The sequence below is a fragment of the Sciurus vulgaris genome (genome assembly GCF_902686455.1).
Source record: "Sciurus vulgaris genome assembly, chromosome: 10".
Classification (NCBI taxonomy): domain Eukaryota; kingdom Metazoa; phylum Chordata; class Mammalia; order Rodentia; family Sciuridae; genus Sciurus; species Sciurus vulgaris.
This window is the reverse complement of record NC_136470.1, coordinates 72084267-72111525: the sequence shown is the minus strand read 5'-3', so window position 1 is coordinate 72111525 and position 27259 is coordinate 72084267. Positions and strand designations below refer to the sequence as shown.

Below are 27259 nucleotides of genomic sequence, written 5' to 3'. Positions count from 1 at the left end.
TTTCCATTTGTCCATCCTTTTTGGGAAATGCCTTTGGAAAAGTATGTTTTGCCCATTTTTTAAATTAGATTGTTTTACTGTTTAATCTGATAAATGAAAGTATCTCATTGGTGTTCGCATGAGCACTTCTTTAATATTTTGGGAAAATGAGCTTTGTTGTCATTTATAGTTCTTTGTTAAAAATCAGTCAATGATTATTTACATTGAATTTCCTTTGTCATTTCATAATTGTTGGTTTCTATTCCCAATAAGATTATAAAAATAACATATAATCTAATGCATCTATATTCACTACAGTGCTTTAAAAATGACCAGATTCATTAAATAGCTTTGTTTAGTTGGTTGAAAATAGTTGTAAGGTAGGGGTAATGATAAAGTAGTTTGTGTAGGAGTGTATTTCAGGTTTATCCAGTTTTCCCAGTTTCTGACTGGCATTGATTAATCAGTTTACTTAAGTAAATGTTCATCCATTTTTATTTTTATCAGATCTTTTCGTACAATTAAATCTGACTAATTTGGCCTCAAATAATATAGAACTGTGACATTTGGGCTACTTGTCCTATCATTTCCCTGATACTACAGAAAGCAAATTTTAGATTTCTTCTGACTCAAAACTTCCTAAGAAACTGTTTTAACACTTCTTTACTCCAGTTCTACTACTCTATGTGTTTTCTTGCTTGTTGACATAAGTTATAAGTGATCATAAAATTCTACTTGAGCTTGTTTTCCTCTTTACACCAGAGGCTTCATCTCTGATAGACCTCAAATAACAGCTTTCCTATGACCTAAAAATTTGGAATAGAATCTGTGTCAGGACCAAAACCCAATATGTCAAATGACAACTGCAAAAATCCTTTTGTTCTTGAAATCCTTTCCAAGCCTGATCTGGGTAGAAAGAAGTAATGACTTTCCTCTCCTTTGCTTAGCTTTAAAGTAGAGAAGATTCCAGGAGAGAAGATTCTAGAGACTGCTCTGACTCTAGGTTATTTCCATATAGCTCTTAGTGAATAGCACAGGGGAGTTGGCTCCAGGGAACAGGCGTCATTTAGCCACCAAGCTTTTTGCAGGCGTGATACATCTGAACTGTCTCAGCTCTTTAAAGCTCACTCCCTCTACTCAACCGGAAGTGCCGCAAAGGTCACTTGAGGGACTCTGGACTGACATTTTCAATCATTTTCCCTACTTCATTTTTCTGCAGAATTTGACACTGTGACTATCCTCTGCTTTGTGAAATATGTTTGTCCTGTTAACTTAGGTAACCCAATTCTTTTTTTTTAAAGGTAAAATTAATTTTAATAATCTATTTGTAAGAGTTCTATATAATTAATTTGGTATATTTCATATCCAAGTATCATTTCAGTATGTCTTAAATATAAAGAATTACAAATTAGGTGATTTATATATTTTTTCTTATTCTATGTTTTTGAAATTAAGTACATACTTTATATCACAGCACATGTCACTTTAGCCTAGCCATATTTCAGGTGCTGAATAGCTAACCGCTACTGTATTTAAACTAATTCTTTTTCATTTCTTTGTTCCCTTCTCACCTCTCTGATATGATTATCCGGTTTCTCTGACTCTCACCAAGTGCATGAGTTTACTAGGGCTGTGGTAAAAAAGTGTCACAAACTGAATAGCTTTAAGCAATAGAATTTTGGTGTTTTTTTTTTTTTTTTCCTGGAAGCCAGAAGTACCAAATGAACGTACCTGCTTTGTTGATTCTTTCTGAGGACTGTGAGGGAAGGATCTGTTCCAGGCCTCTCTCCTTGGCTTATAGATGGCTATTTTGTCTTCTCTCTACGTATGTTTCTTTGTTCAAATTTCTCCTTCCTTTAAGCACGCCAGTCATCTGGGAATAAGACCCACTCTAACAACCTCATTTTGACTTGATTACCTCTATAAAGACCCCATCTCCTAATACGGTCACATTCTGACGTACTGGAGGTTAGGATTTCAACATATAATTGTTGGAGGTGGGTCACAATTCAACCATTAGTACATAGTCACTAGAGTCAACTTTCATGTTGTATCTCATGGGCTCAGTGCAGAACTTTGGCAAATCTGCTTTGTCTTTCCATGGACACGTCTTCTTCTTTCCTGCATCTCTCTTCTCCCTAGTTTCCATAATACCACTTTTCTCCTGGTTTTGTCCAGTCTCCTTGAATTCCATTGTAGGTTCTTCTATCTCATCTCTTTCCTTAACTGTCAAGATCTTCCAGTTTCCATCTTGGCTTCTCAATCTATTATCCCCTCTCTCTGGTGAACTCATCCTCCCAAGAATGTAAACTATAAACTGGACTTACACTGAAGACTCTTAATGTCCACCCCAGTCTGTATTTCTTTCTTGACTTCTGCACCTGAATATCTCCTCTCTACTTTGGCACCTCCATTCAGCTGCTCTGCAGGCATCTCAAATTCAACATGTTAGAAAATGGATTCAACATCTGTCCTTTCTCTTCCCTTGCCCCAAACTCACTCCACTTCCTATATCCCCAATTTGTGAAGAATGCTACTGGGCACTTAGATCTCTTTTGCTCCCCCAAGTCTCCAAATGTGTTAAAAATGAAACCTGGTCAAGTTTGGTGGTTAAACGTTTTTTAAATGAATCCTCTCCTCTCTGGTGCCACCATAACTGTTCCTGAGTCATTTCCTCTCTTGTCCTCTTTGCTTCAGGTTTATTCCTGCACCTAACTTGGCCTTTAACTTCTTTCACCTCACCCTTCTTCCCAGTATTTGGCTTCCCATTGTGATCAGAGTTACTCCCTGGAGGCTGTCCTTGTTCTTGAGCACTACCTGTTTTAGGTCAGTCCCCTGAGAGCCCAGCTTGGGGTTGTCCTGGCAGGTTCAGAGGGTGCTGAACACTTGGGAAAAACTTTTCTGCATTCTAGTCCTAGAAATGCCATTAAGTAGTTGTGCAATCTTGGACAAATCACTTCCCTTCTGTTTCTTAATCCTTACAACAATAATAAAAACAACTGATAATAATAATTACTGAGTATTTACCAGAAGAAAGTTCTAAGGACATTATATGGATTATCACATTAAAATCTCACAACCACCACATGACATATTAATTATCATCTTCATTTTAGAGACAAGAAACTGAACATTACAGTGGTTGAGCAACTTCTCCAAGGTCACACAACTAGAAAGCAAAGGAGCTGGTATGCAAGCCCCAGCAGTCTGGTTCCAAAGTGTGGCCACTTAATCACCATACTGTCCTCTCACTCAACATGCAACTCACTGGAGAACCAGGCCTTCGCACCTGTAAAATAAGGAAACAAATGCTCTGGCCTCTTCCAATTTTTTTGCTATCAAAACAGGCCTAAAAGGACTGAAAGAGTTAAGGTTGTAGTAAGCACATTTTGAAGAGGAGTCAAGACATGAAAAAGCTAAACACAAAGGACTAAAGCCCCACAGTGGAATCCCATAAATTACGAGTGATCACACACCAATAAATAGTTTTTTTAAAAAAATCATCTAAGCTATTGGTTTAAAAAAAAAAATCTTGTTTTATTTTTCTGTCTAAAGACATGATTCAAGTTCAAAAGTGCATGGTAGAAAATAAAAACCACGTGTATTTCTGATTAACATTGTATCACGGTACCTTCTGCTTACTTTCCCCTTAAGCTAACACTTTATGAAGTGTTCTATAAAAGAATTTTAATGATTCCATAACATTCCATTATGGATGCTCTAATCACCTGTGTTTAGATATGTCAGTTATTTCAAAGATTTTCCCTATTAGAAACAATAGTAAGAAAAAAATCTACATCACTAAATCTCTACAGACACATATTATTATATCCTTAGCATAAATTCCCCAAAGGGGAAGTGTTTGGTTAAGGAATGTATACATTTTTAAGGAATTTTGATATATTTCACTAGATTATTGCTCAGAAAGATTATATAAACTTCAGTTGGCAATAAAGGTATAAATGTTCCTGTCTCCTCAGCAATGTGGAGAATTTTTGCTTGTTTTATTATTTAATATTTGCCACCTTGATAAAGAAAAGTAATCTTCCCTGTTTTAATGTGTATTCATTTTATTTCTCATAAGACTCAACATCATTTATTGGTTATTTGTTGGATTATAAGAAATTTTCAGGTACTGAAACAAAAAGAATCTTAACAAGGACAAAATAGACAATGGCCTGTTTTCCTATAAGCCTCTGCAGGCAGTGCTAGGATTATTAAGTTGTCTCACCTCTGCAACTCCACAAAGATTCTAAGTTCTGAATTTTTTACATATGCATATAAAATTTCAAAATTTCACTAGAGAGAAAAGTAATCTTTACTTAAAGATGAAATTCTAGTCTTCTGATTAAAAAAAAACAGAAAGGTTATTTCCTAAGCCAGTAAGTGCTGGGTAGATAAGAGACTCCACCATACAAGAGAAGGGGGTGTGTATGTGACTTCTTCCAGGAAGTCCCTACCTTGGGAACCTGCTATAGCGTGGAGAAACCCTGTGGTGCTCAGCAAGGCTGGCAAGAAAGACCTTGTCTCTACCCTTTATGAGCAGTGTGACTCTGAGTGAGTTATTTAGCCTCTTTAAGCCACTTTTAGCTCATTGTAAAACAGCACAATGAGATGATAATATCTGACCAAAAGCCATCGTGAGGATTAAAATTCAGTGAAATAGCACTAGTAAAGTACACAGTACATCATGCATGTTCCATACACAACAACTAGTTGAATTACCCTGCCTCTTTCCACTACCCCATCCTGCCCAGAATCTCCCAATTTCCCATGGCCTGAATGTGACTCATTAACTGAATTTTGCATTTTCTCCTTATACAGTCATCCCTTGGTATCCATGGGGGATTGGTTCCGGGACTTCTATGAATGCCAAAATCTTGAATACTCAAGTTCTTTATGTAAAATGGCATAGCACTTTCATATACCTTATGTACATCCTCCCATATACTGGGCTGGGGATATAGCTCAGTTGGTAGAGTGCTTGCCTCATAAGCACAAGGCCCTGGATTCAATCCCCAGCACAGCAATAATAATAATAATAATAATAATAATAATAATAAATAAATACACATTCTCTCATATATTTTAAATCACCCTAAATTACTTAAAATATCTAATGCAACACAAATGCTATGTAAATGATTGTTATACTGCATTATTTAGGGACTAACAACAAGAAAGAAAAAGTCTATACATGTTCAGGTCAGACACAACCATCATACGTCTAACTGCAATTCCATCTTCAAGTGGTTGGCTCCATGGATGGGGAGCCCACAGATACTTGACACCCACCCCCCGACCAGCCCCCTGCTATACCTCTTCTTCCCCTTCCTTTCCTTTGGCTTTTCTCATCTTGCCTTCTCCATCTAGTTCTCCACTCTTAGACCAAACTGACCATGATGGACCAAAAACTTTTCCTTCTCATTCGTTGTATGTATGTAGACATTTAAAATTTTCCTCATTCTTCACTTAGAATCAATGACTGTAAACATTCAATATTTGAAAAACAAATTTACAAAACGAAAATTAATCATTTAAAAAAAAATGCCAGTAAACTGTTTTTGGCATCTCAAATAATTTCACCTTCATGTGGCAAAGATTTCTGGAAGAAAAAGAACAATAATGTTCCATTACTCTAAGAGCTATGGAATCAACCTAGACAGAGGCTCCAAGAAGGAGAGAATGACTTCCGGACTTCAGCTACCTTTTCACATTACATACGGCTCTCCCCCCCCCGGGGATTTTCACCTGTGGCCTTTGACTAGACATGCCCTTAATACGTATCAGCGTTCTCAGGCAGGAAGGACAGATGTCAGGGCACCATTCTCAACCTCAGCCTTTTCCTGAGGTCGCAAGCCTTAATTGCTTTGCAAAGGGTAAGCTGACCACACTTACCACCTGGGATCCTTCTTGGCTGCTTCTGCTGTGGCCCACGTTCTGGAAATAAACCCACTTGTTCGTCCGGCTGTGCTGCTCTGAGTTCTAGCTTAAGAATAGCAGGCCTTCCACGCCTGTGAGAGCCTTCCTCAGCAATGATCATATACCCTGCTCACTTTCTTTAAGAGGAACTGTTCCTCTTTTCTCTTCAGACTTTGCCCACACTTGAGGAAGATATTTAACCCTTTCCTTACTTTTTAAATGCATTGACTTAGGTCTAAATATATTTTTATAAAACAACTCAGTGGTTTGCGTTCCAGACATGATGTTAAGATGAGACTGACCAAAACTACCTCCTCTTGAAAATCCCTCCCCCCCAAAAAATGAGAAAATAAAATTGAGAAAGAGGGGGAAAAAAATCTCTGCCCCTACTAAGTAGAGTAAAAGGACATTACAGGTTTTGGTTAAATGACCAAAAGTGTGATGAACTGAGTGTGGATGGGCATGAGTAGCCTCCCCTTGTTAATTTCCATCATTAAGATGAGGGAGGATGTATTAGCCAGGATGGGGAGAGATGTCCTCCTGCAAGGTTGTAAAACCAAGGAGGGCAAGCACAAATGACTACTTCCATTGGCTTGGGCCCACCACCGTCAAAGATAACCTTGATGAAAAAGGATATTCTGCAATTGAAACCAGCATTAGAAAATTAACTAGATGTAGCTGAGAAACAGAATTCGTCAAGCAGAAACTATAGTAGAAGAAATTTCCTCATATGAACCAAATGGGACACCATTTAGAAACTGAAATTTTAGTTCATCACAGCAAAGTTTATGAGCTGGATTCTCATCCAGACAAATCAATGAGAACACTTTAAGTTCCAAAGACAGAAAAAGCTAAAAATAAAAATAGAAAAGTAGTGTGAATGTAGAGATAGATACAAAAACCTACATAGCCTTTCTCTCAACCCTAAGTGGCAGAAAATGGTAGAATAATGCCTTGAGAGTTTTAGGTTACATTTCCAGCTAAATAAGATGCCAGTTAAGTGTGAAATCAATAGAAATATATTACTAAGTAGATAAGAAAACAACAAAAATTCCATTGCCAAGATACTCTTCCTAAATCCATTACTTAAAGATGTGTTCCAGAACAGTAAGAAATGAATCAAAACTGAAAGCCTAAGGATTTTAGAGAAGTCATGGCTAATAAAAACCAGTGCTGAGCTTTAAAAGCAGTTAAATATGTAGAGATAAGATTGGATAATTGTTATAAATTTAATGCAGAATGCAAGTAAGAAAAATTATTAGAAGTAATGATCTATATTATTTTTAATAATAACATGATATCACTGCTAATTGGAGCAAAGAAGTAAAATTAATGAATTGTTAATCTTGAAATTAAAAGATGGAGCAATTATGTGTTAATTCTGATTCCTTCCTTCCTTCTTTTTAGAAAAAGCATAGAGGATTTATTTAATGAAATGAAAATATGCTCTGGGAATGGAGGATGGGAGTGGACCATCCCAAGGGAGGAAGCAATTAACTTTGATAATTTCATCTAGATTCAAACATAATTTTTAAGTATTAAGATAAAAACAGTTAAAATGGATTGTATACCTTTCAAATGATTGCAAAGCAAGAATGTAAACACAGTAATATTTATAACAGTAACAAATATAAATATAGTAATATTTATAACAGATACTATAACAAAACAACGAACATGAATCCATATAAATCCAATTTGTCATAAATATTAAAACTGTGGAATTGTTTTTCAGTTTCTTAGTATCAATGTACAGTTTACTTTTTACTTAAGATAGCATAAGTGTTTTTCTCATATTCTTATAAAACTTTGGGTAGGCATTTAATAGCATAATAATAGTCTACTAAGTAGACACATTGCAATAAAATTATTTCCTTAATGTCACACAATGTACATAGTTTTTAGTGTTTTTATATTGCTAACAATTGTTATTAATATATTTGTATATGAGTTTTTAGTATTCATCTCTCATCCATAACAAATTATCCCAAAACCTATTTGCTCAAAACCACATCTGTTTAGGGGTTGATATCCAGAATACATAAAAAATTCCTACAACTCAATAACAATAATGAAAACAAAAACTCAATGTATAAAGGGGCAAAGGACTTGAATAGAGATTTCTACAAGGAAGATATACAAATGGCCAATAAGCACATAAAAATACGTTTGAAACCACTAGTCTTCAGGGAAATGCAAATCATAACCACAGTGAATGTCAGCAAGATGGCAGAATAGGAAACCCCAGTCCCTCCTTCCTCCCATTCAACAATACACAGATAAAAATCTCTTTTTGATAAATTCAGAAGGCAGTTCAGAGGCTCCTTCACACCAGGTGAATTCAAAACCTACCACATCAACGCCAGTAGGGACCCTGATTGCACACTCCTGCCATAGTCCTTCCCCACAGCACAGCACCCCACAATTAGGAGAAGACTCCTAGTTCCTTGCTTTTCCCTGAGGAAAGAAAGAAGCCAGGACCATATAGTTAAAGTTCTGACTTGTCACAAGAGCTGCCTGAGGTACTTGCTTCTGTCTTGTCTGTCTCAGATTGCTGCTGGGACCTAGCATATTCTAAATGTCTAGGGGCCACTGGAGTAAAGAGCTGGGTGATGAGCCATTGGTCTAGAGAGCCCTTGGTATACCAGAGGCAGGCAGATAGAGCCCAGTGGCCTTTCCCTCAGGGGTCAGAGAAGATTGGAGTATGTGTCCAACATTCCTGATTTTTAGGGGATAAATGGATGCTCAAAGGTTTGGTTTCTTTGCATGTCTTGATGCACTCACAGGACCTAGCATACTCTAGATACCTGGCATTCACTGGAAGAAAGTGCTGGGTGTTATGCTTCTCTAGAGGACCTGTGGTACAGCAGAGGCCAATATAGATCGGTGGCCTCTCCCTCAGAAGGTAAGAGTCGAGTATGTGTCCAACATTCCAGCTTTTCAAGGAGCTGGCCAAGGAACAGCTTTCACTGGAATCCAAGATGGGGTACAACATACTCTAGATGACTGAGAGCTGCTAAGAACAGAAAAGGTGTTGCTACATCAGAGGACACACAGCAGAGCAGATAGACACCAGAAGGATCAAGAGATATGAGTCCCTGAGAAAGAAAAACTGCAAATCCCTTTAATTATGAAGCTATCTGCACAAGTTAGGGGAAGACATATTCACACGAAAGGTGTGAGAATCCACCACCCAATCTTTAGCCAATCTGATAGGTAAAACTCTTTACCTACACAAAGCCAGTCAGTAAAAACTAGAGATGTGGTTGTTTTTACAAATGTATAGATAACAATACAGATCTATGAGGAACATGTACAAACAAAGGAAAATTGTCAAATCAAAGGAACAAAATAAGTTTCCAGAAACTGACCCTAAAAAGCAGAGGTACATAGATTAGCTAACAAAGAATTCATAATAGCTAACATATGGTGTGCAATGAGTCCAAGAAAACGATGCATGAATCAAATGAGAATTTCAGCAAAGGATAAAAAATATCAAAAAGGATCCAGCAAATTTTGGAACTGAAGAATGCAATATCTGAACTGAAAAATTCACTGCAGAGGTTTAAAAACAAACTTAATCAAACAAAAGAAGGAACCTACAATTTAAATATAGGCCATTTGAAATTATACAGTCAGAGGGGCAAAAAGGAAAAAAAAGGTGAAGAGTTAATAAAGCCTAAGGGACTTATTATGGGGCATCACCAAATGGGCTAATGCATGGCCAGGAAGGAGAAGAGAAGGGAGGGCACATAAACTTATTTAAAGAACAATGGCTGAAAATGTCTCTAATCTGGGAAAGGAAATGGATACACAGAATAAAGCCCAATAAAATGAACCCAAAGAAATCCATACTGAGACACTTTATAATCAAATTGTCAAGAGTCAAAGGGAGAATTTTGGAAGCAGCATAAGAGGAATCATCCCATACAAATACACCTCCACAACAGTGGCTATGAACTTCTTATCAGAAATCTCACAGGTCAGAAGAGAATGAAATGATTCAAAGTGCTGAAGAAAAATACCGTCAACCAAGAATACTCTCTGGTGAAATGGTTCTTCAAAAAAAAAGGTAAAGGAGATAATTATCACTAGACCTACCCCTCACAAGAAAAGTGAGAGTTCTTCAAGTAGAAATGAAAAGATGCAAAACAGCAACAAGAAGACGTATGAAAGAATAAAAAGCTCACTAATAAAGGTAAATGTATAGGCAAATACAAATTACTACATTGCTATAATGATGTGTAAATCAGTTAATGCTGGCATAGAAGTTAAAAGACAAAATATTAAAAAGAACTATAACTACAAAAATATGATAATGGATATGCAATATAAAAAGATGTAACATTAATAACAAAGTCTGTTGGGAAGGAAAATATATCATTGTATATAATTGAAGTTAAGTTTCGTTAGCTTAAAATAGGTTGCTTTATCTATGAGATGTTTTATATAAGCCCCATGGTGATCATTAAGAAAATACCTGTTCAAGACATTCCTAAGAAAATAAAGAGCCAGGCATGGTGGTTTACACCTATAACCCCAGCAGCTCAGGAGTCGAGGCAGGAGGATTGCAATTAAACTGTTTGAAGGACGTAGAGTGATTACAGAAATGTGATCCAGCTCTATGCTGTCAGTAAGAGAGCTCTATGCTGTCAGTAAGAGATTTATTTTGGATATAAGGATAAACATAGGCTGAAAGTATGGAAAACATATTCCATGTAAATAGTAACCAAAGGAGAGAAGGGATGGCCATATGTATAACAGATAAAATAGACTTTGTTTCTGGCCATCCGTGCTGCTATAACAAAATTCCAGAGAATAATTTATAAGGAACAGAAATTGATTCTGGAGATTCCCAGCAATCAGGAAGCCCAGGATCAAGATGCAAGCATTTGCTATCATCTGAAGGTCTTCTTGCCATATCCTGACAGAAGGCAGAGAAAGGGTGAAGAAGTGGGGAAAGAGGAGGAAGAAACACTGTGTCTTTATGTGACTGAAGAGTAAAAGAACAAAAAAGTCCAAGGTGGTTCTTTCCATCCCTTGTATAAGGCACTCACCCACCACAATGAAGATTACTTTTTTGAACACATATATTTGGAGGGACATACAGGCCACAGCAGATGTTAAGACAAAAACTGTCAAAAGAAACAAAGAAAACATTTTATAATGATAAAAGAGTCAATTTATGTGGAAGATAAAACAATTATAAATTTATATGCATCCAACATTAGAACACCTAAATGTGTAAAGCATAAAGCAAACATTGACAGATCTTTGGCCCATTTCATTTTCTTCTTGTATTCTAGGATTCTTCATACATTCTGCACAACAGTACTTTATCAAATTTGCCTTTTGCACATATATTCTTGAGCTTCTCTTTTCATTCTCTTGGCAGTGTCTTTCATAGAGCAGAGATTTTTTTTTTAATTTTAATAATGCATAGCTCATCGATTCTTTCTTTTGTGGATTTTCCCTTGGGTGTTGTATCTAAAAAGTCCTCAGCAAGCCCAAGACCATGTAGATTTTCTCCTATATCTTCTAGAAGTCTTCCATTTTACACTGAGTCTAGGATTCATTTTGAGAACAAGGCAATTTTCATGAAAGGTATGAATTTGGTATCTAAATTCATTTTTTGAACGTGTATTTTCAGTTGTTATGGTATTGTTTGTTGAAAAGATCACCTTTTCTCCTTTATATTTCACTTTCTCCTTTGTCAAAGACCAGTTGGCTATATTTTGTGGCTCTATTTCTGGGTTTTCTATTCTGTTCCATTGATCTATTTGTCTATTCTTTAACCAACATCACATTATCTGGATTACTCTAGGTTTATAGTAAGTCTTGAAGTTGGGTCCTGTCTGTCCTCTGGCTGCTGTTCTTCTTCAGTATTGTAAGACATTAACCTTTATGTTTTCTGAGTAGGTTAGCATTTGAGACTTTTTTTTGAAATTCAGATATTTTTACATATTTTGTTGCAAAACTGTGGGCATTTTTCTTGTAATTTTTTCCAACCCCTCTTAACCTCTAACAAAGTTTTATTAGAAATATAACTTTTTAAAAAAATCTTTTTATAGCTTCTGAGATTGCAGTTCAAGTCTTCAACACAGGGGCCTTTGCAGGACATCCAAAACCCAAATTACAGCAATTTCTATTTGATTCATTTTAAAAGTTCACCTCTTTCTGTTAATTACCTCTGAGGCTTGCCTGCTGTCCATCTTTTCCATTACACCCCTTAACATATTAATTATAATTTAAATTCCCTGTCAGATAATTCCAAGATCTCTTTCATATATGTGTTTGGTTCTGATAAATGCTTTGTTTTGTTGGATTTTTATTTTTCTTGCCATTTGATATACCTCATGTTTTTTGTTACAAGTCAGAACTGTTGTATAATAACAGATAATAATAACAGAAAATTGAATAGACAAGTAAACAAAAGAATTCACCAAAGTCCCAAAAGGGATATCTATAAGTTCAAAAATCTAATAACTATATGAAAAAGCACTCAACTTCATTAATCATCAGGGAAATGCAAATTAAACCGCAGTGCTAAAGCACACCCACAGGAAGAGCTATTATTGAAAAGACTGTTGATTCCAAATGTTATCAAGTATGTGAAACAATTAAAAATCTCAAACGTAAGTGGTTTGAGGAAAAGCTTTGGCATTTCTACTAAGGCTGAACATATGCATACTATATTGGTTATCTATTACTGCATAATGTATTATCCCAGCACTTAGAGATTGAAAACAATAAAAATATTATTTCACTGTTTGTGTGTGCTAGAAATGTGACAGCAGTTTAGCTGTGGAGTGGAGGGGCTGGATTATGGTCTCATGAGTTTGTAGTCAAGATGTCAGCACTTCTGAATACTTGACTACAGTTGGCCAGTTTGCTTTCAAGATGGCTCACCCATGTGCCTATTGGCAGGAGGGCTTGGTTTCTCACAATATGAACCTCTCCACAGAACTACTTGAACGTTCCCATGACGTGGCAACTGGCTTCCTCCAGAGTGTGTAAGAGTGAAGCTAACATGCTTTTTATGACCTAGTTTTGGAAGTAATACTCTGTGACTTCTGCTATTCTATTCATTAGAAATGAGTCACTAAGTACAGTTCACATGTGAGGGTCGTGGATTTAACTCCTCACCTCTCTGCCCCCACTTTTGATTGGAGGAGAGTTGAAGAATTTATGGACCTCTCTCAAAATCACCACACATAACATATGACCAAACAATTTCACCCTAAGCTACAGAAGCAAAAATGGGTAGGTGTGTTGTTCCCCAAAATACAGGAATGTTCATGGCATCGTTATTCATAATAGCCAAATAGTAGAAACAAATTGAAAGTCCATCAATAATAGTGTAATGGTGGTCCACTTCACCTTTTGACTATAGCCCTTGCTGCTTATTTTAAAAGGGACATGTTTTTCTTTTCCTCTTCTCCTTCTCCCTCTCCCTAAATTTGAGTTATCTCTTCTCCACAGGAAGATGTCACCAGAGGAACTAGGAAGTGATTATCTCCCAAATTAACAAGTGAATTTCAATACACCATCAGGGCACACCTAAACTGTAGCCTTTGAATAGCTTCCTTAAAAGTCCTCTGTTTTCCCAGTAGGAGCAGAACAATAGCCTCTAGGACTGGAGTCACCTGTGTTTCTCCTTTACTAGCAATGGAATAAAATTTGTTTCCTTTTTCTCGAAACCATGTCCTCATTATTAAATTGGCATGAATTGGCACTGGGAACAAGGACTAAGCTTTTGTTAACAATAGCACAGATAAATAAATTGTAATATATTCTAATACAGTGTAATACTATTCAGAAATGAAAATAAACTGCAAAAATGTCCAAAAACAGATGAATCTCACTAATGTGCTATTGAGCAAAAGAGACGAACCCCTCCAAATATGGACCGGATTATTTATTTTATACAACTGTTTAAAGGAGGCAAAAGCAATCCATAATGTAAGAACTCAAGAGGGCAGTTACCTTTGAAGAAGAGAAAGGAAGGAATAATGAAGAGGGATTCCAGGAAGAGCTTCTGAAGTGACAATACTGTTTTATATCTTGCCAGAGTTATGGTTGCAAAGGTGTATTTACATCGTGATGGTTCATTGAGCCATATATCTCTGATTTGTGTGCATTTCAGAACTGCCCTCTACCTCAATTTTCAAAAGTCTTTGAAAGATATCAAGGAAAGAAAAGAGCACTCTTTGGGCAAAAGCAAAATAGCTCTGTGTTGGATTTGGCTTGCCGGTATAGTTTATAATATCTGATTTACACCAGGGTTGTTGTCTTAGTCCATTGGGGCTGCTATAAAAACTACTATTAGACTAGGTAGCTTGTATAAACAACAAAATTTGTTTCTCAAAGTTCAGAGTTTTGAAAGTCCAAGATCAAGGGGCTGGCAGATCTGACACCTGTAAGGTCCCACTTCCTAGTTCACAAATGGCCATCTTCTTGCTGTGTCCTCACAGGACAAAAAGGGCAAGGGAGCTTTCTCTTAAAAGGATGCTAATTCCATTCATAAGAGCTTCATTTTCTTTACCTAATCAGCTCCCAAAGATCCCATCTCCAGAGACTGTCACTTTAGGAATTAGGTTTCAACATATGAATTTTTGTGGGGACATAAACATCCACTCTATAGTAGCCAGTAAATATAATCTTCGGCTTCAAAGCATATGGTTATGGTAGACTTTGGTTGTAGCATCAATCTATCCCTATAGAATTTAGAACTATAGAATGTTGATTCTGGAAAGGACCTTCTGGATCATTTGGTCCAAGAATTTTCCAAACCAATCCCTCTGGTAGAATGTCAGAGCTTCTCAGAACATAGTATGAAAACTATCGCTCTGTTAACTTACCTGGTGTTACAAATAAAGAAACTGAAGTATTGAGAGGCCATGTTACTTGTTTGGCATTACACAGCTACTTGGTGGTAATGTCCTGAGACAGACTCCCATCTGAATGGACCAGGAAAGTGTTAAGATGTGCTGGTGGAGAACAAGAAAGGAGGAAAGTTACACATCTCAGTGTCACAGGAAAGCAGAGAGTTGAAACTCCAAACCTCAGTTCTTGTGTTCCAACGAAAGAAAATCAGACACCAAAAGTCATGCAAGAGAACTTTTATAAGTGAAAATGTATAACTAGTATAAGTGAAAATGAGATGAAAGTAAAGTACAAGCAAAGTGAGGCTCAAGCAGAGAGCACTCTTAAGAAAAAGAGTGGGCGGCCTCCAAGCAGAGGATCACAAAGGAGACAATGTTACCCCCAAATTTATTACGATTTTATGGTTGACTTGAAAATTGTGGTTCTCCTTCAGCAAACCTCACCAATCAGGTGTTCAACTCCTTCTTCACATTGGGTGGTGGAGTTCTGGACCTTAGTTGGTCTCCTCCAGAACTGTCATGTCAGCCATTCTATTTAGGGGAGCTTCATCCACAAGTCAATCCCATGTTAATGTGGGCACTGGGGTTAATAGCTGGTCAGAGTTACCTCAGTGCACCTGAGCTACAAAGGAATCGTCCTTCCCAGACAATTGGAGACACTTGTATCCATAATTCCTAACTTCATATCAACTTCAGTGGACCCTGTGTTAGTCCAATTAATCCTTTTCTCTTGATGTGTTTTACAAATAGCTCCATTGCTTTGTTTGTTTTTTTGTAAATTAACTGCCACCATTTGATTTCTTAAAATAGTTTAAAGGACCCTAAAGTAATTTAAAGAACACTTTATGACCTTACCATAAAGGACCCTAAAGTAATTTAAAGAATACTTTATGACCTTACCATGCATTTCACTGCTCATTGCTAGCTACTATCTAATATCAGGATGATTAACTTTGGAGTAGAAAGGTTCCCATTCTGTCAGTATAAGGTGGTAACCAGTCAAAGTTAACTGAGATAGGAAATATGTTGGAAAGTGTTCCATTTAGGGACTGCTCTGGGACATGCCCTGTTTGGTCACAAATATGTGGGGCATTTCCTCATTCAACTCACCCTTTAACTAGATTCTCAACTCTGGGTACACATTAGAACCACTTGGGAACTTTTTAAAAAATACTGTTTCCTGGACCTCTCTATAAACCAGTTGAATCAGACTTTCTGAAGTGAGCTGGAAGAACTGGATATTCTAACTCTCATCAAGCGTTGCTGAAATGTACAGGGAATGAGCTCTTCTCATCAGAGAAGCTGAGTCTAAACAGCAAACTGGGCCTTTGCTTCCTCCCTCTGAGGCTGAGCTCCCAGAGTTAAAGGAAACCATTGAAACCAACTTATCCATGGTTGGCTATAGTGAATGGTGGCATGATCCAACAAGAGGCCTTCAGATCCACTCATCAGGTCTCTTCCATTTTGGTCAAGAAGAGGATACACAGAGATGGGGAGAAGGTGGCAATTGGCAATGGTGGGAAGGAAAGGAGCACATGACTGAGTGGTGTCATTTCTGTTTCTTTGCTGTATTATTGATTCTTTCTCTCTGCTCTTTTATGAACTTCACATTGTCAAAGGTATGGGTGGCAACGTACAGGCTCTCTACCCTGTTGCTACAACTTGAGGACTTGGACCTCTTTTCTGTTGCTCTATCCCTAGTGCTTTAGTCAGTGTTCCATTAGTGTAATAAATGTTAGAAATATAACAAAAAGAGGAACGTTTATTCTGATACACAGTTTTGGAGATTTCAGTCCATGACCATTTTGGCCCCATTGCTTTGGGTCTGTGGAGGCACAATACATCATGGCAGGAGCATGGGGTGGAGCAAATTTCTCACTTTGTTGCAGGGAAACAAAAGAGAGAAAGAGGAAGAGGCATGGACCCACTATCCCCTTCAAGTGCACACCCTCAACAACTCAATGATCTCCTACTAGGGTACCCCCCTCTTAAAGATTCCACCACCTCCTGATTCAACCCCTCTGGGGATCAAGCCTTTAGCCTAGGGTTAATTTAACATTCAGACTATTAAGCACATAGGAATGCAGTCCTCCATTTTTTTCCTGATTTCTCTCCTTATTAGAAAATGTTGAGAGAATCAGATTCTTAGGCCTTATCTGAAAAATGCAATAGAAGTATTCTGGTTTCATGTATTTGGCAGGGCATGTAGTCTACATCTGTGCTTAGAATGGTGGGATACTAGCAAGGTGACCCTTAGAAATACTCCAGTTCTGCCTTCCTTCTCTCCCTCCAAGGGAGCCTGATTCCTTCCTAATCTGGTTCTTCTCCCCTATGAACTATAGAATGCTGGAGATGAAAAGGGTCAAAGAGGCTATTTCATCCAGTTCACCATTTTATAAATAAAATCATTCTTAGACAAAAGTGACTTATTCCAAAGTCACATAGTATGTCAATGGAAATGTGAGGAGACATTCTATGCTGATTCAATACCCAGTGCTCCCTCTTTTTCACCTTAAAAGTATTTTTAATGATAAAATATGCCAAAGACACATGAAAGTACATAAAATACTATCATTGGTACCACGTATTTTATACTACCTAAATTTTATTTGACACTTTTGGTGTGTTAGTTTCATATATTTGTAAGAATAAAATGTTAAAATGTTTAAACATTTCATTCTTAAAAGACATTCAAAGTATTCCCCAACTCATTTCTTTTGCTCCCTCCTTTGGGAGTAACAGCACTATAAGATTGGTGAGTCACAGTCCCCTGAATGTTTTTACACACACACACACACACACTCACACACATATCTTTCATAATATTCATGATATTGTTTTGTGTCTTAACAGTTGACATGATACTGTAGTCTTTTGTAGCTTTTTTATTCATAAGAATATTTTAATATTCATCCCTGTTGTATATCTTGATAATTCATTTTGACAACTGCGTACTATCTCATTACATGATGAACCTCTTTTATTTATTACACCTCCAGTGGAAAGTTGTTTCCAAGTTTTGCACAAATTGTTTTGCAATGAATATCCTTTGCACATGGGTTTCTATGCAGGCTTACAAGGGAAATCTAGAGGTCCTAGGATATGTACACCTTCAGTTGTACAGGGGGTTGTAAAATTGGTCTCCAAGGTGGTTGAACCATTTACCCTTTTCACACCTTTACCAACATTTGATTGGTTCAAACTTTTACTTTTTGTTTTTTGATGTATGTGAAAAGCATGAATTATTCTAATTTCTATTATCCTGAGTAGTGGTCCAAGTTGAGCATCTTTTAATGTTTGACAGTTAATCAGATTACCTCTTAGGTGAATTGCCTGTTCATTTGAATTGCCTGTTTGAGTTGTTTCCTACTGAATTTTAAAGAGTTCCTATATATTCTAGTTTTGTTTTTGTTTTTGCTTTGGGCCTTTTAATGCATAAGAGATATCTTTTCCTAGTTTGTGGTATCTTTTTTTCATTTTGCTTATGTCACCTTTAGTTTATAGAACTTCTTAATTTAATATAGCCTCCTCTAAACTCTCAAACAATAATGCACTTCTGGCTCCAGATATGACTATTTTCCACACACAAAGTAATTCTCCATTTCTCTGAGAACACCAACTGGACACCCTACAATTTAACTCAACTCTGACACTGTGTACCTGAAGATAGGAGAGTCAGATCCCACAGGTTAAAGTCTCTGTCCTCCAAGACTATGCTCTCCAATTTCAAGTGCCAATTGCAAGTAGAGATTGTTATGTGATTCTGATTGGCTATAAGTTCATGGTTCCCATAAATCCTTCCTTGAGTTCAATAATTTGCTGTAATGGCCTACGGAATTCAGGAAAACAGTTTACTTACTAGATTACTAGTTTATTTTAAAGAATACAACTCAGGAATAGACAAATGGAAGAGATGCGTAGGGCAAGGTAAGGGAGAAGGGGTATGGATCTTCCATGTCTTCTCTGAGCACAGCACTCTCCCAGTACCTCCACATGGTCAGCAACCCAGAAGCTCTCCAGAGCCCATCCTTTTGAGGTTTTACAGAGGCTTCATTACAAAAAGCCACTATTTTTTTTTAATTTTTTTTTAATTGTAAACAAATGGGATACATGTTGTTTCTCTGTACATGGCGTAAAGACATACCATTTGTGTAATCATAAATTTACATAGAACAATGTTGTTTGATTCATTCTGTTATTTTTTCCCTTCCCCCCACACCTCCCACCCCTCTTTTCCCTCCATACTTGCCCCCCTCCCTAACCCTAACTCTAACCCTAACACTAACACTTCCCTCCCCCAATTATGTGTCATCCTCCACTTATTAGCGATATCATTCGTCCTTTGGCTTTTTGAGATTGGCTTATCTCACTTAGCATGATATTCTCCAATTTCATCCATTTTCCTGCAAATGCCATAATTTTATCATTCTTCATGGCTGAGTAATATTCCATTGTATATATATACCACAGCTTCTTTATCCACTCATCAATTGAAGGGCATCTAGGTTGGTTCCACAGTCTGGCTATTGTGAATTGAGCAGCTATGAACATTGATGTGGCTGTATCTCTGTAGTATGCTGATTTTAAGTCCTTTGGGTATAGGCCAAGGAGTGGGATAGCTGGGTCAAATGGAGGGTCCATTCCAAGTTTTCTAAGGAATCTCCACACTGCTTTCCAGAGTGGCTGCACTAATTTGCAGCCTCACCAGCAATGTATGAGTGTACCTTTCTCCCCACATCCTCGTCAACACCTGTTGTTGCTCGTATTCTTGATAATCGCCATTCTAATTGGGGTGAGATGGAATCTTAGGGTGGTTTTGATTTGCATTTCTCTTATTACTAGAGATGTTGAACATTTTTCCATATATTTGTTGATTGCTTGTAGATCTTCTTCTGTGAAGTGTCTATTCATTTCCTTAGCCCATTTGTCGACTGGATTATTTGTATTCTTGGAGTAGAGTTTTTTGAGTTCTTTATAGATTCTGGAGATTAGTGCTCTATCTGAAGTATGATTGGCAAAGATATTCTCCCACTCTGTAGGCTCTTTCTTCGCATTGCTGATAGTGTCCTTTGCTGAGAGAAAGCTTTTTAGTTTGAATCTATCCCAGTTATTGATTCTTGCTTTTATTTCTTGTGCTATGGGAGTCCTGTTAAGGAAGTCTGGTCCTAAGCCGACATGTTGAAGATCTGGACCTACTGTTTCTTCTATAAGATGAAGGGTCTCTGGTCTGATTCCGAGGTCCTTAATCCATTTTGAGTTTAGTTTCGTGCATGGTGAGAGATATGGGTTTAGTTTCATTCTGTTGCATATGGATTTCCAATTCTCCCAGCACCATTTGTTGAAGAGACTATCTTTTCTCCATTGCATATTTTTGGCCCCCTTGTCTAGTATGAGAAAATTGTATTTATTTGGGTTTGTGTCCGTGTCCTCTATTCTGTACCATTGATCTACCTTTCTATTTTGGTACCAATACCATGCCGTTTTTGTTACTATTGCTTTGTAGTAGAGTTGAAGATCTGGTATTGCAATACCCTCTGTTTCACTCTTCCTGCTAAGTATTGCTTTAGCTATTCTGGGTTTCTTATTCTTCCAGATGAATTTCATAATTGCTTGCTCTATTTCTGTAAGGTACATCATTGGGATTTTAATTGGAATTGCATTGAATTTGTATAGCACTTCAGGTAGTATGGCCATTTTGACAATATTAATTCTTCCTATCCAAGAACATGGAAGATCTTTCTATCTTCTAAGGTATTCTTTAATTTCTTTCTGTGGTGTTCTGTAGTTCTCATTGTAGAGGTCTTTCACCTCTTTCGTGAGATTGATTTCCAAGTATTTTATTTTTTTCGAGGCTATTGTGAATGGGGTAGTTTTCCTAATTTCTCTTTCTGAAGATTCATCACTTATGTATAAAAATGCGTTGGATTTATGGGCATTGATCTTGAAACCTGCTACTTTACTGAATTCATTTATGAGTTCTAAGAGTTTTCTGGTGGAATTTCCAGGTTCCTCTAAATATATAATCATGTCATCAGCGAACAGGGATAGTTTGAGTTCTTCTTTTCCAATTCGTATCCCTTTAATTTCTTTGGTTTGTCTAATTGCTCTGGCTAGAGTCTCAAGAACGATGTTGAATAGAAGTGGTGAGAGAGGGCATCCCTGCCTTGTTCCCGTTTTTAGGGGGAATGCTTTCAGTTTTTCACCATTTAGAATATTAGCCGTGGGCTTAGCATAAATGGCCTTTACAGTGTTAAGGAATGTTCCCACTATCCCTATTTTTTCTAGTGTTTTGAGCATGAAGGGGTGCTGTATTTTATCAAATGCTTTTTCTGCATCTATTGAAATAATCATGAGATTCTTGACTTTAAGTCTATCGATATGGTGAATTACGTTTATTGATTTCCTGATGTTGAACCAACCTTGCATCCCTGGGATGAAACCCACTTGATCATGGTGCACTATCTTTTTAATATGTTTTTGTATGCGATTAGCTAAAATTTTGTTGAGAATTTTTGTGTTGATGTTCATTAAGGATATTGGTCTGAAATTTTCTTTCCTTGATGAGTCTCTGTCTGGTTTAGGTATCAGTGTGATATTGGCTTCATAGAATGAGTTTGGGAGGGTTCCCTCCTCTTCTATTTTATGGAATACTTTGAGAAGTATTGGAATGAGCTCTTCTTTAAAGGTTTTGTAGAACTCGGCTGAGAACCCATCTGGTCCCGGACTTTTCTTTGTTGGTAGGCTTTTGATGACTTCTTCTATTTCAGTACTTGAAATTGGTCTATTTAAATTGTTTATGTCCTCCTCGTTCAGTTTAGGCAATTCATATGTCTCTAGAAACCTGTTGATGCCTTCAAAATTTTCTATTTTGTTGGAGTATAGATTTTCAAAATAGCTTCTAATTATGTTTTGTATTTCAATCATTTGTTGTGATATTTCCTTGTTCATTCCGAATTTTAGTGATTTGGGTTTTCTCTCGTCTTCTCTTTGTTAGTGTAGCTAAAGGTTTATCAATTTTGTTTATTTTTTCGAAGAACCGACTATTTATTTTGTCAATTTTTTGTATTGTTTCTTTTGTTTCAATTTCATTGATTTCAGCTCTGAGTTTAACTATATCCTGTCTTCTACTACTTTTGGTGCTGGGCTGTTCTTCTTTTTCTAGGGCTTTGAACTGTAGTGTTAGGTCGTTTATTTTTTGAGTTTTACTTCTTTTATTAAATGTGCTCCATGAAATAAATTTCCCTCTAAGTACTGCTTTCATAGTGTCCCAGAGATTTTGATATGATGTTTCTTTGTTCTCATTTACCTCTAAGAATTTTTTAATTTCCTTCCTAATATCTTCTGTTATCCATTCATCATATAATAGCATATTGTTTAATCTCCAGATGTTGGAATAGTTTCTGTGTTTTACTCTTTCATTTATTTCTAACTTCAATCCATTATGATCTGATAGAATACATGCTAGTGTCTCTATCTTCTTGTATTTGCTAACATTAGCTTTGTGGCATAATATATGGTCTATTTTAGAGAAGGATCCATGTGCTGCTGAGAAGAAAGTGTATTCACTCTTGGTTGGATGGTATATTCTATAAATGTCCGTTAAGTCTAAATTATTGATTGTGTTATTGAGATCTATGGTTTCTTTGTTCAATTTTTGTCTGGAAGATCTGTCCAGTGGTGAGAGAGGCGTGTTAAAATCACCTAGTATTATTGTGTTATGGTCTATTTGGTTTCTGAAATTGAGAAGGATTTGTTTGACATACATGGATGAGCCACTGTTTGGGGCATAGATGTTTATGATTGTTATATCTTGCTGATTTATGCTTCTCTTAAGCAGTATGAAATGACCTTCTTTATCCCTTCTGACTAACTTTGGCTTGAAGTCCACATTATCGGAAATGAGGATGGATACTCCAGCTTTTTTGCTGAGTCCATGTGCATGGTATGTTTTTCCCCATCCTTTCACCTTTAGTCTATGGGTATCTTTTTCTATGAGGTGAGTCTCTTGCAGGCAACATATTGTTGGATCTTTCTTTTTAATCCAATCTGCCAGTCTATGTCTTTTGATTGATGAATTCAGGCCATTAACATTCAGGGTTATTATTGAGATATGATTTGGTTTCCCGGTCATTTGGTTCATTTTTTAAATTTTATTTATTGATTTGTTTGACACAACTTGGCTCCTCCTTTATTTGACAATTCCTTTAGGATAATTCCTCCCTTTGCTGATTTGCTTCTTTGTTTTTCATCTCTTCCTCATGGAATATTTTGCTGAGAATGTTCTGTAATGCTGGCTTTCTTTTTGTAAATTCTTTTAGCTTTTGTTTATCATGGAAGGATTTTATTTCATCGTTAAATTTGAAGGTAAGTTTTGCTGGGTATAAGATTCTTGGTTGGCATCCATTTTCTTTCAGGGCTTGAAAAATGTTGTTCCAGGCCCTTCTAGCTTTTAGGGTCTGGATTGAAAAATCTGCTGATATCCGTATTGGTTTCCCCCTGAATGTAATTTGGTTCTTTTCTCTCACAGCCTTTAAAATTCTGTCTTTATTTTGTATGTTAGTCATTTTCATTATAATGTGCCTTGGTGTGGGTCTGTTGTAATTTTGTGTATTTGGAGTCCTATAAGCCTCTTGAACTTGATTTTCCATTTCATTCTTCAGATTTGGGAAATTTTCTGATATTATTTCATTGAATAAATTGTTCATTCCTTTGGCTTGTTTCTCTAGGCCTTCCTCAATCCCAATAATTCTTAAATTTGGCCTTTTCATGATATCCCATATTTCTTGTAGATTCTGTTCATGATTTATTACCATCTTCTCTGTTTGTTGAAGTTTGTTTTCAAGGTTAAATATTTTGTCTTCAATGTCTGAGGTTCTGTCTTCCAGGTGTTCTATCCTACTGGATATGCTTTCTATGGAGTTCTTAACTTGGTTTATTGTTTCCTTCATTTCAAGGATTTCTGTTTGGTTTTTTTTCAATATCTCTAACTCTTTATTGAAATGATCTTTTGCTTCCTGTATTTGCTCTTTTAAGTGTCAATTGGTGCGATCATTCAATGCCTGCATTTGCTCTTTCATCTCATCATTCAGTGCCTGCATTTGCTCTTTCATCTCATCATTTGCTTCTCTGATCATTTTAATTATGTACATTCTGTACTCCTTTTCTGTCATTTCTTCTGCCATGCTGTCATTGGGTTTTATTGATGTAACATCTCGATTTGTTTGGGGCATTTTCTTTCCTTGTTTTCTCATATTGTTCAGGTATCAGTGGACCGCTGAGATATTGCAGATTTCCTTTATTGACTTACAATGTCCCTGAAGATTTCTATATATATCCCCTCTTAGCCTTCAGTAGGCTGAAGTCTTGGAGGAAGTTGATAATGCGGTGCTGCCCAAGGAATCTGCCTCTCTAGGAGTGGTGGCCTTCAGGTGGGGTATATTCCCTGCTAGTGGGCAGAGGTGTATCCACTTGTTGACCAATGGTCATCCAAAGGGGAACTAGGCTGCGGGCTGAGGCAAGGCCTGTTTGGGCCTGTCTCTGGTTTTACCGTCCTTGTGGGGAAACCTCACCCGGCAGGTAAGACTCACCCGGTGGGGAGGTCTCGCTGGTCAGTTCCCTCCTAGAGGTTCCCCTCAATTTACAGCTACCGCCTGGGCTGGCCTGCCTTCCTCTGCAAAGTTCCCAGGGGCCTGGCCCTACCTCCTGGGCCTCGGAGCCTCACCCTTCGCAAATGAATCTCCTTAGGCTGCCCCTCCTCAGAGAATCAGCCCGCAGGCCTGGAACCTTCGCTCCGCCCCTAAGCCTGTCTCTGTGCAGCTCTTCCACCCAGAAGCCTCCTAGATCCTGGGACCCTGCTCTGCACCTAATCGCCTGGCTATGCAGCCCCTCCTCTGAGCAGCCACCTGGGGCCCCGTACAATCGCTCTGAGTCCCAGAGACCCGTCACATGCCTCTTCCTCCAGACAGCCGCCCAGTATTCCGGTGCGGTCACTAGGAGTCCAAGCAACTCACTGCGTGCCTCCTCCTCCCACCGACCACCCGTAGCCCAGGGCAATCAATCACTCCGAGTCAAAATGACCCTCCCTGTTCCTCCTCCTCCTCCAGGTAACCCCCCCGGGTGTTCAGGAGCAGTCACTCTGAGTGGCTCTGAATCCACATGACCCGCTGCACGAGTCCTCTGGGCAACCGCCAGGAGCTCTGGTGTGGCCACTGGAGACCAAGCGACCCACTGCGCTTCTCCTCCAGGCAGCCCGCCTGTGTTCAGGAGCGGTCGCTTTAAGTCCAAACAACTCACCACTCGCCTTCTCCTCTGAGCAGCCGCCTGGAGCTCCAATGCAGTCACTGTGAGTCCAAACGTCCTGCCGCACTCCTCCTCCTCCTCCTCCTACTCTCCGGGCAGTCCCTGGTGTTCAGAAGTGGTCTGAGTCCAACGAGCTCGCTACACAGCCCCTCCTCTGGCAACCGCCTGTAGCTCTGGTGTAGTCACTCCGAATCCAAGCAGCCACGCTCCTCCTCCTCCTCCTCAGGGCAGGCCCCGGTGTTGTGAGTCCACACAGCACACAGCTCTCCTCGCCGCTCCTCCCCTAGGCAGCCTCCGGAGCCCCAGTGGTGGCTCCGAGTCCCAGCGCTGTGCTGAGCGGCCTCCTCTCTGATGCTCCCAGTTGTCCGAGTTCACTGCTCCAGTGGGGGGAGTGGCGTCTCGCCGGCAGCTCTACTTCACAAAGTTCCCTGTGTTCCGGGACTACCGCCCCATCCGGAACGCCTCCCCAATGGGAGAGACTCACCCAGCTGCTTTGATTTGGTCCCAAGCCTCTCAATTTCTCCTCTTTTGAATCCTGAGTCCTGGAGCAACATGAAATGCAGCCACCCTCTAGGCCGCCATCTTGAAAACCCCATAATAACACCTTTATTCTTCATCTCAAACCTTTTCATTCCTTTTTTCTTATTGTGCTAATTATCCAGTAAAATGTTGAATAGGATTGGTAATTATGAACATACTTGTTCCAACACTTCTTTTACTAGATCTACCACTCTCTGACTTTAGCCCAACTTCAAAATGGACTGTTGCATTATATCCTATTAAACAAAAAAAGGTCTCCCAGCCCCTACTGACCCAGACCTCCCCACACATTTATGAAACCCCTACCAAGCTCATTCAGCCACTTCCACTTAAGAAAGTTGTCCAACCATCCACAGGATTTTTATTTGAATAATCCACTATTCTCTCTGGTGCAATGTGTCTGAAGTGATTCAAAACCTGCTATTCTTTCTGTGTATCTATATTCTTTACATGTATCACCATTCATCCAATGTCAACAGACAGAAACCTATGTTCTTTCCTCAGTCACCACTAATGATTGGTTTGGGTCCCCAGTATCTCCCGCATTAATTATAGTTACAATTGGCTCATTAGTCTTCCACTTTCGGTCTCATTTCCCACCAACCATTTTTCTTACTGCTGCCAAGTTTAACTTTCTACAGTGCACTTCTGCCTCACCCAACTTAAAAATGCCTCGTTGGCTCCTCATTGTCTATTGTATTAAGATTTATTTCTCCAGCTGGTCAAACAAGGCCCTTTATTCACCTTGGCTAGATCTCTACCATACTAGTCTAGCAAAACTGAAGTACTTATAGTTCAGCTGTGCTGTTCCTTGGTGCCATGATTTTTTTGCATGCTGGTCTCTCTGCTTGGATTGCTCTGCAAAGTCAGACTCATTTTCAAACACGGATCAGATGTCACTTCCTCTTGGAACTATTAATAAAAAGCTAAACAAATATTTGTTGAGTGTTATCTATATGTCAGGTACTATGCAAGTCCTAGGCATATAAAAATACATAAGACATAGTCCAAGTCTGCTAGCATTAGTTAACTACTCTCATTTCTTGCCTTCCTTTAGCCCTAAGTGCCTAGTGCATGATTTTTACTTACGTTATTCTTCACTATCTTGTGGGTCTGACAAATAATTTCCATTTTTGATCAATACACTTAGAAATGAGCAAATATTACATTCTTTTGACTACAGAGGCATATGTACAGTATTCAGAAACCACACAGTATTCAGCAACACTCATGGATTCAGTTTCATCTAAGAAGTATGATGATAAATGATGAGATCGCAGCTCAGTGCTTTGTATTCAGGCCCTGGCTCAGTCAACACATAGAAGCATAGTATGAACAGGGTGGTGATTAAGAGTACATGCTCTGCAGACAAACTGCCTGAGTTTGCTTCTCAGCTCTGCTACATATAAACTGGGAAAATTTGGATAAGTTACTAAAGCTTTGTGTCCTAAGTTTCTCCTTTGTAAAATAGGGACAATGATAGCTCATTGCCTAACAGTGTTGTTGAGAAGATTCATACCAAAAATGCTCAGAATGGTGCTGGTGCAATGTAACTGCTTGCTAAATGGGAGTTATTGTTACTTTGTAAATGAGGAAAGTTGTCTCTTACTATCAGCTGGTCAAACAATTTTTTT

The 27259-nt window shown here is 38.1% G+C and overlaps 1 protein-coding gene across 1 annotated transcript in view; it reads right to left on the bottom strand.

The window, feature by feature from the left end:
- CD86 (CD86 molecule) overlaps positions 1 to 6026 on the bottom strand; it is a 58382-nt gene extending 52356 nt beyond the window's left edge. Inside the window, exon 1 of the mRNA XM_079155347.1 lies at positions 5878 to 6026. The gene's annotated coding sequence lies outside the window, so the exon portion shown is untranslated. The remainder of the gene's footprint in view (positions 1 to 5877) is intronic.
- Between the last annotated feature and the right edge of the window lie 21233 nt (positions 6027 to 27259).